We start from the raw sequence: 8,922 nt of genomic DNA, 5'->3' as shown, positions 1-8,922 counted from the left end.
CAGGGAGAAATCCCTGCCCAACAACAAAAAGGTGAACTCAACAACCCCTCAAGCATCAATAGATATGAGCATTCGAATATCGTACAAAATAAATCTTCTTTTAACAGCAACGAAGATCTCTTAGACCAAACTTCTTCTCCAACTATCTTCAAAAGGACGAACATAATAGATCACAAAGCTAAGACACCAATGTCCCAAGAACCAGAAGAGCTCAAGGAGATGCAAGAGAAAGGAAGCTGGAAGACCGTAGAGAAAAAAAAAAGCTACAACACCAATCTCACCAAGAAAGACAAGGAGCCAGACAATTAAAAACTAAGAAAATTATAGGTCCGATAGACCAATTTGGTCTCAGTGGATGTTAACCACTATCATCATCATCATCACCATGTTGGAAAATCAGAAATGAAATAAATATTTTCTTGATCTTCATAATTACTTGTGATGTTTATTATTATGACAATTATTTATATCTTATTTCTTTATCTCATCCAACAATTACCAAAAGTAGCAGCATATAAAACAATGAACACAAGATGTAGGCACATGCTAGGGAAAAAATGCCCTTGAGAGGAAAACCCAGTAAAAGTTATTATTCCTTTCAATAGTATGCTTTGAGACTCTTCACCCTAGACCCAGACCCAAACATACCTTCACACCAAGTCAGCATTCAAAATATTGAGCTCTTCCCAACAACTTCGACTATGCGGCAACTTGCAATAGCTAACAACTTCCGATAGTAGTCCAACTTGGAATACTTCGATCTCCCAATCTAGAGCATGAAACAAAGAGATACCACCGCCAAAATTTTGATTTTCCTTGACTCCTTAGACTCACCCAAACTTGCATTCACTTTGGATTCCCAGCAACAAACTTTCGCAGCTAGCCACTTCACACTTCTTCCTAGCAGTGAGATTTTTTTCACTTCTTCCCAGTACAGAGAATTCAAACTTTATGATAAGAAATAATCCAAATTAATTCGATGTCCTTCCTTTTATAGGCTTATTGTGGGGTTGAATAGTTTCTTAGGCCGACATGGTGTGGAGGTTCCATAATTCATATTTGACTCAATACTAAACATTTTTACATGATTCAAAAGCCCAAGAAGGGTCTCTTTAAATGTAAAATAATTCTACAGACTCAGAATAAATCCTAGAAGTCCTCAATTGGGACTTTGGCCTAAAACACGGTGACCCAAGCATGAAACCCATGCTTTAATAAGTCTCAATAATAATAATATTAATTCTTTTCTTTATTCTTTTCACAAGTACATTAGATGATGACTCAAGTACATTATTAAAGACCAAACATAATTACTTTTTCCAACACCTTCAACCAAGCAGGGTGATGACTACGTTTTTGTGGTTGTTGATAAATGTTCTAAAATGGTCATTCTAACAACTTACAAAGAGAATACCACATTGGAGGGCATTGTCAATCTCTTCCTCAAATGGTTGTGGGTACATTTTGGGGTATCACAAACCATCATATTAGCTCAGTAGAGTAGGTTCCTAAGCACATTCTAGTGAAGCCTCCTGTCACTATTGGACACTAAGCTCACTAAAGACACTACCTTCCTCCTCCAAAATGATAGTCATATTGAGGTTGTCAATAGGATGATTGTGCATATTGTTTGATACTGGTAAGTGATGTATATATTTTGATCTATACACGGGTTTGTTTCCTGAAAATATCGTATACACGCAGATATGATTTGAGGAAAGAATATACAGAAACTAGGTTTTTAATGAAATTAATAATGTCTAATCAATTTAATCAGTCTTGTTGTATTTTTGTTGTCTGTCATTGAAGTCTTATTGATGATATGGGCTTAAACAGTGAATTTTTTATTAAGGACTGATTGATTGAAGAATGATGATGATACTTGTTGTTTGTGATTGAAGATTAGTGATTATTATGTGATTATTTCATAATGGTGGAGTGGTTTTGTGTATGACACAATAGCTATTATAGGATGATAGTGGTTCACTTTCAGGATTTAGTGGTTCAAGATCTGTACACAAGTATGCTTCATGAAAATTTAATGAATATGAAGCAATGAAAGTAAATTTGCATTTAGTTGGTACATTTACATGATGATTCTTATAATGTTTGTAGACGATAATAAGGATATGGGTTGATTATTAGGTTTTGTGAAGATGTTTTTTCAATTTGAATGAATAGTAAAATTAAAAATTACAAAACATGATACATTTTGCATTCATGAATCTTATAATAGTGCATATGCATAAAAAAATCATATAACTTTAAAAAATTCATTATAAAGCATAGTACATGTATACGTTTTGCATTCATGAATAGATCATCATCTTGTATAGAAGAGCTCTTATGGATGTGGGTTGATACTTAACTATTAATATAAAGTTGTTCAAAGTAAACATACTATAAAATTGCATTATAAAACATACAATCTAAAATACCTTTTTTGTATTGAATTCTAAGCTTCTATTGTATTTTTCATGAAATTTGAGAAAGCTTAGAGATTGAGAATTAAAAATTACAACCTTGAATTAACTAAAGTTGCATTAATATCAAAATTTGAATTAATTTCTTTGTGGGCCTAACTTTCGTCTTAAAGTAAATAAAATTTTAAATATTAAATACTATGTGTGGAGCATGCATTGTTAGTTTTAATAGGTTTTTTATGCACTGCATGTATAGGATAAACACAATCAAATGCAATTTTTTTAGCTATCAAGATGCACAAGAGATTAAAAAAATTTAAATTGATGGTAATGTGATTTTAATAAAGTAAACAATGTTACTAAGATAGCACTAAAAATATTTCAAAATATAAAATGTTGAAATAAAAAATAAAAATGCAATTTAAATGTGAAAGGTGTATAATAAACAACAAAAAACAAGATTGTGATCTACTGCATCGTTGTCCATTATAGCAGTATTTGGGATATTTTAATTTCATTTTAACTTAACAACAAAAGCCACCATATTTATCAAAACAATTGTGTAATACCTAGTACTAGCTAGAATGTACAAATTAAGAGTGCACAAAATGAAAGGCTAACAATCTACTTGAACTCTTTCTCAAAGATGAATACAAGGAGAAAAGAGTGTTGGGAAGTTCAATTAAAAAAATTCTAATGGAATTCCATCCTCAATGATCCATTCATGGTCAGATTTTTACATTCTCCATTTTTAAACTTCGATTTTTTTCTTGATTGAACTTCTATCAACTTTAGGTGCATTCAACACACCAAGTGAAAATATTCACAACTTATGGCATCGGGTTGATAGCCTTGAAAGTAAAATTGACTCTCAATTTGATGAGTTTCTTGAAAAAAATATCCCTTCAGTATAATATACCCTCTTTCACATATAAAACCTTTATCATCATAGTCCTCCAATAACTTCATCTTTCGTTCAGTGCACCGCATCAAATAACTTGACATTTTCTATGTTGTTAATGGGTGCAACTATAGCAAAAACATCTCCTGAAAAATAAAAAGTGTAAATTCAATCATAATTAAAAAGAAATTAGTTATCCACGTGTACTTGATTTTATTATCTATTTAAATCTATAGTTTAACTATTATCTAGATACTTAAATACATAATGATTTTAAAAACATAAAACATTTATATATTCTTTGAAATCAATTGAAATGTAACCATCTCTAAAAATATCATAAGCTCGATCACCTTCAGGTGACACTATAGTCTCCTCTAATTCCATCTCTTCAAATCTTGCAAGTGACAATTTCCCCTTTGTATTAAGTTTTGTACATTGCCAAGCTTTGACATACATATTGTTTTCACAAAAATCATTGAATTGTGTGTCCTCTATGTAAACAAAACAAAACAAAAAATGTTTTCTTCTATGAAATGCAAATTCATTTCGATACTCTTTTTTTTTAATTCGAGTCCCTTTTACTATTTCAACTTCATATGTAATCAATCTATCTACATCTTGGACTCTAATATCCCAAAAACACCTATAGTAAATTCAAACAAGAATTTAAATATGTTATTTAAAATAAAATTTATATATCGAAGATAATCATCAATTAGTTATTTAAACTAGACATAACTTATAAAATTTTAAAATTAATAAAAAATATTATATGTTAAAAATATATATACAAGTTAATATATATGTACATTTCTGCATACCTCCCATGATGGGTTAGTCTCATGTCTTAGTGCAATAATGCACCATTGAACAATTTGTTCAGTTGAGACAAGTCTGTTTGCAGAGTGGTCCATTTGTATCTTTGAAGTGTTCTTTTTATACATTTCCGTGTGCCATCATATTCTCCTTTTGCATGAGCATTCTCAAAGAAATTCTAACAATGTTTAATGTCGGTTTTCATATGAATACGACACAACAATAGAATGATCATGAATATTTGAATTGTTGAAGAATGTAACTAGGTTTGGTCTTTATAAATGTATTTGAGTCATTATGTAATGTACTTTTCAAAAGAATAAAGAAAAAAATTAGTATTGTATCAATGACTTATTAAAGCATGGGGTTCATTCTTGGGTCATCATTATATTAGTTAAATTCCCCATTTTGGACTCTTAGGCATAATATTGAGTGAATAGAGTCATTGTACAATTAAAGAGACCCTTCTTGGGCTTTGGAATCGTGTAAAAAGGTTTATTATGGTGTAAAATATGATTTGTAACCTCCACACCAAGTCATCCTAATGGAAATCAAGTCGGCCTAAAGGAAACCTATTCAACCTCACCTAGAACCTATAAAAGGAATCCAAAAGGAGTGTGAGTTGAGTCAAGGTCAAAGATAAGGAAGAAATCAAATTTTTGGTGCTACTCTCTCTCTCTATTTCGTGCCCTAATTTGGAAGATCGAAGTCTTCCAAGTGTTGTTTCTGCTAGTTTCTTCCTAATGCCATAAATTGTTGCATAGTCGAAGTTCCTGGGCTGGAAGTGTTGTTGCAAAGGGTTGAATATCTGGAAGGGATGACTTGGTGTAGAGGGAATTTTTTGTCTATGTCTAGGTTGAAGAGTCTCAAAGAAAAACTATTGAAAGAAGAGAATTTTTTACTAAGTTTTCCCCTCAAGGGGAGTTTTTTCCTGGCATAGTGCTTACATATTGTGTCTTGTGTTTTTGTAACTTTCATACACACATAATATGGTAATTTCTTGATGAAATATAAGATAATAAAAAATTAAGAGAAGCCAACATAGCTCACATGTAGTTATCAAGAAAGAAGAATCAAACCCTAATCTACTTGCATTGGTTTCTAACCATGGAGTCAAAGATAAGGTCAGGAAAGGTTGAAGATCATTTTGTTGGCTCAAAAGGAATGGACATGGATTCTTCCTCTTTGATAAATGATATGAGAATGGGTATCAACACTTCTGGAAGTTGGATCAAGAAGGTCATCCACTACTTATTCAACAAGGTCAAAAGTCAAGGGTTCTTGGCTACTCTTACAAGTTCTCTTAGTGATGACAATGCCTAGATCATTGTTAGTGGAGACTTAAGGCACATGACAGGAGAAAGTAAACAACATCACACTCTATCAAAGGAATCATATTTTCATTCAATGGAATTGGGAGATAACAAAAGGTATTAAGAAGCATGGGATCAGTATCATTAAAAGTTGGAGAATGGAGCTAAGGTGAAGAAGGAGAAAAGAAAAGATAGTTTAAGGATCTATTGAACTTAATCTAAGGAACCTAAAAAAGTTGATTAAATAATCACATAAGGATACCTTATAAGGAAAGAAGCTTACTATCTTCAAGGAAAATGTCTAACACAATAAAGGAAGAGAACAACTTAGAAGAATCATTCAAACCTTAAAAGAAGAGGATAGATCTCATCATCGAAAAGAATAAAGTCTTGGATCTAGTAAAAGGAAAAGTGAACAAGTCCACAAATAAATCAAGAAGCCTAAAGGGCCAAGAAATAACGGACGAGGATCAAGCAAACCTTTCCAAAGAAGTTTCACCAAAGAAGAACATGATCAAAGGGCTCAAAGTCAAAGACCTATTTTCTAGGAACTTTATCCCTTGCATCCCTCAAGCTTGGAAGGATCCCTTACCAACTTCTACAGATAAGTATCTTACTCCTTGTATTTTTCTTTTATATTTTGTTTCCCTTACTTATATAAGTTTGTTTATATTAAATACTAATCACATTTTTAGTCATATTTTTTAAAACACCTGTTGAATACTCAAGGAACATGGAAGAAGGCTTCACAAAAAAAAGCAATGGAATTACAAGGATTGTTATGAAACAAGATGTATGTTTTGAATTACAATTGTTTGATATCTATCCCTAATAAACAATTACTAACATCATTTTTTCTAGATATCTTGAATCTTGAAGATTCTTGATTGGGTGATTCATCATTTGATAAACATACCTTCCTTATATCTTTGGTTATTCTTGTGGAACCCTAGAAAGGTTCATTGTGAAAACCATAACTTAAGGGTATGTCGATGATTTGAAACCCTAATATGTTTAAGGTTATCGTTGGAAGAAAATTTTCAATGTTTTGAATAGGTCTAATGTTAGGTCCCTATATTACTAGTGTAACCCCTTATTGTTATCAGTACAACCCCCTTATTATATTGTTGTGCCCATGTAGTCCCCATATTATTGCGCCCTATAGAAGCCCACTATTGTTATTATTGTGCCCTTACATTATTATTGTTATGTTGGCTTTCATTATATTATGACCCCTCAGACTCCTATATATAGAAAGGAGGTCTTATCATTTGTATCATCCAAGAATTTTTCATTTGTGTAATGTAAAGGAGGTTTCCCCCTCGAAGAGGTTGATTTTTAAGGCGTTATCTATCTTTTCTATATTTTTTTTAGTTGGTTTCATAACATTTGGTATCATAGCTTTGGATTCTAGGGTTTCTCTCCTCCAAACAAGTCATCATGGAATTTGTATTGTAACTTTTTTTATGTGATGTTGCAGAAGCGAAAACAAAAACCTATTTGAGCCGAAATATCAATGATCCTTGGGTCTAAATTTTAGATCTTGTCTCACTATATTTTCAGATATATGATCTGAGGAAGTTAGGGTTTTTGCAAGCTCCAGAATTCCATCTCAAACATGTCATCATGGAATTTCACTATAATTTCGTTTCTACGAAGGTTCAGACTCTAAAATTAAAACACATTTGAGCTGAAACCGTGGTGAATCTTGGGCCTGAATTTTAGATCTTGTTTGGTTATATGTTTGGAGATACAGTCCAAGACATTTATGGTTTCTTCATGCTCCCAAATTACATCCAAAATAGGTGACCTTGGGAAAATCATCATAACTTTCTCTTTGAGTATCAGATTGAAATTTTGTAAGAAATCACAAAAATAGGATGAACTACAGTTTTCTGTGTATCGGTTTTAAGTCCTAAGGTTGAAACAATGACACGTGGCACTTCGTACAAGTTTGCTCTATTGAATAAGTCTATAATCAGGTCATCGTGGGAGATTTGACATAACTCTTCCTTATAGAATCCAATCTTGATCAGACTTGTGGGGTTAGAAATAGGACTTAGAGGGCTACTGAAGCACAAAATTTCAAAACTTAGAAATATTAAATTATAGAGTTAAAGTCGTTTCAAGATCGAGATCCTTAAACCAGGGAAAGGCGATAAGAGGAAGTTTAATAGTAAGGAGCCATTAAATTGGATACTACAGATGGAGAAATATTTTGATCTAAATGAGGTGAACCTATTTTAAAAGGTATGTATTTCATCTTTATATTTAGAACTTAATCAATTTTTATGTTATGAATGCATTGTTATCGTAAACCACTTGTCACGTGGTCAATTTTCACGGAGGAAATGATAGAACATTATGAGGATACAAAGACAAACACCTTCTTTAGCCAATTGATAAATCTCAAACAAAAGGGTTCAATGATAGAGAACATTGAGGACTTTCAAAAATTGAATATAAGGGTAAATGATATTCCAGAGAAGCAAAGCATTGATGTCTTCATAGGGACTTTAAACGATAACATTCAACATGAGGTTCGTCTTTGGGAACCTGGTTCATTGGAGAAGGCATTCAGGTTGGCAAGAAAATTTGAAATCGAAAATGAGCTTAACACGATATCATATAACATGGTCAACACATGTTCTAACAACTCATCAGCGATATTGATTTAATCTCTACATATGATAATTTAATGTAAATGGGTATAAATATACATTAAATAATTATATTAAAAATATATATTTCATGAAGTTGAAACTAATAAATATGTATGATTTCAATAATAAATGACATATATATTTAACTTCAACTTCTTCTTCACTTGAATCTCTTTCAGCATCTTTAACAACATCATCAATCTTTCAGCATCTTTAACAATATCATCAATCATTAGTTCATTTCCTTCTTCACTTTGTATTTCAACATTTTCAATCTCATCATCAATGTTATGAGGAAAATCTCTCTCTGTTTACATTGCAAAATATTTTTCAAATTAGTTTATCAAATAAAAAGTTAAATTCCACAATACACTATTAAATTTTAAATATCATTTATAATATATACATTTACATTTATCAAATAAAAAGTTAAATTCCACAATACACTATTAAATTTTAAATATCATTTATAATATATACATTTACATATGTGGATCAACTTCTTGTTGAGATTGATTTTCCCTTACAATATTTCAGCGTTCTTCCTTCTTTCTTTTGTAATAGTTTCTTGAGTATTCTCTATGAGCCTCAATGTCTGTAATTCAATCATATTTTCTCTTAAAATTTCTTTAATTCCCGATAATAATTCAAAGTATGTATATTTTCAAAATCAAGCCCAAAAAATGTCAGTTTTAAGATCATGTCCAAAAAACTCACTTTCAAAATCCATCACAAAAAACTCACTTTCAAAATTCAACACAAAAAACTCATTTTTCCAGCCCAAAAAACATTATGTCCAAAAA

The sequence above is a fragment of the Pinus tabuliformis genome, chromosome 7 (genome assembly GCF_031772625.1).
Source record: "Pinus tabuliformis cultivar Carrire ecotype Pingquan chromosome 7, CPIR1, whole genome shotgun sequence".
NCBI classification, from domain to species: domain Eukaryota; kingdom Viridiplantae; phylum Streptophyta; class Pinopsida; order Pinales; family Pinaceae; genus Pinus; species Pinus tabuliformis.
This window is presented reverse-complemented; position numbering follows the sequence as displayed.